At 28.2% G+C, this 3,847-nt stretch overlaps 1 long non-coding RNA gene across 1 annotated transcript; it reads left to right on the top strand.

The window, feature by feature from the left end:
- Positions 1-601: 601 nt before the first annotated feature.
- On the top strand, positions 602-2,739 carry LOC136077803 (uncharacterized). Its single transcript, XR_010637296.1, has 3 exons — positions 602-1,690; positions 2,526-2,588; positions 2,666-2,739. It is a non-coding gene; the product is annotated as an uncharacterized LOC136077803 (long non-coding RNA).
- Positions 2,740-3,847: the final 1,108 nt, after the last annotated feature.

The following is a 3,847-nucleotide window of genomic DNA, read 5'->3' as shown; positions in this document are numbered from 1 at the left end:
AACGTTTTAGGTCTAAACCCGATCACTAATTTCTAGTGTATGCCTACGCACTTTTGGCATTACAACCAAACCTCACTTTAGTCTTGTTGACACATGTTAGCTTCATAGTTTCTTGTTCTGAGAGAATTGAGAGAGAAAATTTATTTCATTTGTATAAGGAAATCTTATCTTAAAAAATTAATAATAATTTTTATTAATTTAAAATTTTTTAAGTGGAAATTTATTTTAATTAAAACTTATAGATTAAAATATTATTAATTTAAAATTTTCATTATTATAAAATTATTATTAATTTTAAAATAATGTTTTTGCAATCAGTATAACATTTATTTTTGTCGATAAACCACAATTGTAATGGACGCGCATCGCACATATTCAACAAGCATATAGACTGGGTCAAAAAGGTTTTCATCCGCCTGTCCTGTTCATTTTTCAGACGCGATAACTTTTTATTGGAAAAAGATATAAGCATCATTTCAACTAAATGATATCAGTTAACCATTCAGGAAATATTGAAAAAAATGAATTTTACATAATGAAGAATAGTGAAGTAAATATCGCATTATAAACTACGCAATGCCTGTTTTTTTCCCGAAAAAAGTTTTCATCTACTTCACTAAAGTCAAATAAAGTTGTTATTCAAACTCAATTTGCTAGTGTTCTAATATCTTGTGCTTCCACCACGAGCGTTTATTACCTCATGCAGTCTGTTTTTCATAGTATCAACTAATTTTTGGGTAAATTCTGGAGTGATTGAGGCCCACTCTTTCATAATTACTGATTGTAGTTGTTGCCGATTCCTCAAATCATGGTTCACATCATTCTTTTACCCAATTCATCCCACAGATGTTCGATAGGATTTAAATCTGGAGATTGTGGGGGTATATGAAGTTGCTTCGCTATTTTAAATATAAGCCATTCCTTGACACGTTGGCTGTATGTTTTGAATCGTTATCTTGCTGAAAAATATATGGCTTAGTAAGTCCTAATTTGTGGGCACTTTCTTCGAGAATATTTCTTAGAATGCTTAAATACACATTTTGATCCATATTTCCATCAATGAAAACGGAGTTTCCTACACCTGAAGCACTCATACACCCCCACACTAAAACACTTCTTCCCCTATGCTTCAGCGTTTGATACAAGTTTTGTTTTTTTAATGCTTCATTTGGTTTTCTCCAGACTTTAATACTTCCATCTGATGAAAACACATTAAATTTTGACTCATCGGTGAATAGGACAAATTCCCAAAATGTTTGTGGGTATATAATATAAGCTTTGCAAAGTGTAGTCGTTTGGCTTTGATTACTTTGCTGATATAGGGCTTTTTTAATGGTACTCTACCATTGCATCCAGCTCTTTTTAAGGTTATTCTAATAGTTTCAGGATCCACTTTAAAATTTTAATCATTTTGCAGCATTCCAGCAAGTTTTGAAGCCCTTATTTTAGGATTCTCGATGACTCTTCTCAGAAAAGCTCGTCGATGCAGCACTTGAATCTTACCCCCTGAATAGCACTTGAATACCCCCTGCGTTAACATTGAACTTTCTAAACTTTCAGAATATTTAAAATAAGCGAGTCATCTACAGCAACACAAGACTCAACAACAACACAAACAGAAATAGATTTTTCTATTGAACAATAAAACACAACAACGCAAACAGAAATAAATGCTCCAGTAAATAAAAAAGTAAGTTGTTTTTTCTTATAATTTTTTATAAAAAAATATATTTTTTAAGAGTCTTTTTTATTTTTTAGAAAAAAAAAAAAAAAAATCGTAAACGTTACGACTCCAAAAGAAGAAGCAAGTTTTTTATAAAAAAATTTTTTCAGAATATAATAAATTATAGTTTTATTTGTTTCTATTTTTTCGTCTAATATTTGCTTCTTTTAATTGATGTTTAATATCGACATAGGATTTGGCAGTATGAACCCAGCGTTTTATTCTTTTACCAACTCTTCCAAGTTTACGATTTGTTTTATTATCTTTGTATCTGTTATTTGTTCTTCGTAAACATGATAATATTCTTTTACAATTGGTCGGTAAATACTGATTTTCAGTCTGTGTCGATGTTGAACTTTGTTTTGTACTCGTTTGTGTTTGAACTGCTTTTTTTGTTCTAGGAACTGTAGTTTTTGTACGCGCCATATTGACAGTATTTAATGATCTAGGAGTATATCTTACTTTAGGCATTTATATAAAAAAATGATATTTTTTTATTTATAACTATTTTTTGTTTATTGCAACAAACAGCATGGTTTTTTTTTTTATAAAAAACAACTTTTTTATTTAGCCAAAAATGGAAAATATTAGGATAAACAAACAGTGGTATCCCTTAAAAAAAGAAAACATTTTCAAGTTATTTATTATAAAAGACAAAAAAAAAAATACCACTGGCAATTGTTTCGCGTTAAAATCTTGTACTTGATAAATGGTTATTTTTTTTTAATATTTATATAATAACTTTGTTTTAATTTTTATAATAACTTTTTTTTTTTTTAGATTATTATTATTCTTTTCCTAGACAAACGCATGGCAATCGCGAATGATTTAATTGAAACACGTAAAAAAAAGCTAGACTCTCCTCGTAAGTTTTTTAATTTTAGTGTTTTTATTAATAAAAAATAAATATTTTTTATAAAAAAGTTTTCTTTTTTTATTTAGAACCGCGATATACAGAGAGCGAATTATTATAAATTTTTTTTGTATATTTATGGAAATAAATATTTTTTGTAGTCTTTTTTTATTTTTATATTTTTTTAAATACAGGTGACCACAAAGTATCCGCACAGATAAAGAGCTTAATAAAAAGCATGTAGAAAGTATTTGGAACACAAATTTTATTTTAAAACATTTATTGAACTATAACAATTATGATTCAAAGATTGAATTCGAATTTTCCTCCATCAGCAAAATAACAGGCCTGTAGGCGTCTCGGGAATGCTTCGACGGTGGCGAGCAAGTAGGCAGGGTCCAGAGAATCCCAAGCTTTCAGTAGTGATTTTTTTAAACTTTCAATATATTTATGCGGCTTTTGGCATGCCTTTCCTTCTAGGACGCTCCAGACTGAGAAATCCATCGGGTTAAGATCGGGGCTCGATGGCGGCCATTGAGAAAAGTTGATAAAATCAGGAAAAGATGCCGCACAAAGGAGAAACGCGCACCATTCTAAAAAAACCAATTGAACATAGTTTACAAAGTATATAAAGTAAAGTATATAAAGTTTATGACATAATATTAACCAAAAACAACAAATAAATAAGATAATACATAAGTGCTTTTATGCTTATATTTTCACAAGATGAAACCGTCTCGTGTGCGGATACTTTGTGGTCACCCTGTACATTAATATTTTGATATACAATTATTATTTTATATATAATAGAATAAAAAATGATTAAAGAAATAATAAATCACACTTCAAAACAACTCAATCATAAATAGAAACATTTGGCTTTTTTGTTGAATTTGAAAAAAAATGAAATAAAAAAAATCAAAAAGAATTATATGAAAACAATCGATAAAAATAAAAAACGTTTTAACCCTATTTATACTAAGGCAAGCAAACAAAAAGTTGGCAATCAAACATTTGTATTTTATTTTATCCATATGGGAAGATGAAAAACTTTTATATAATATACAACAATGTAAATTATTTATATTAATATATTTATATTAATTTTTATATTTTTTAGCAAAAATAAAAAAAATGAATTTTATGCAATTAAAACTAAAAATAGCTAAACATTTGCAAACACAATGGCAAACTTTAGCAGAATATCTTGACTACAAAAAGCGTGAAGTCAAATGCATACAATGTGATTATTATAATACCAACGAAAGAAT

This window comes from Hydra vulgaris, chromosome 03 (assembly GCF_038396675.1).
Source record: "Hydra vulgaris chromosome 03, alternate assembly HydraT2T_AEP".
Taxonomy (NCBI): Eukaryota; Metazoa; Cnidaria; class Hydrozoa; order Anthoathecata; family Hydridae; genus Hydra; species Hydra vulgaris.
The sequence above is the reverse complement of the archived record's forward strand: the minus strand, read 5'-3'. Positions and strand labels throughout refer to the sequence as shown.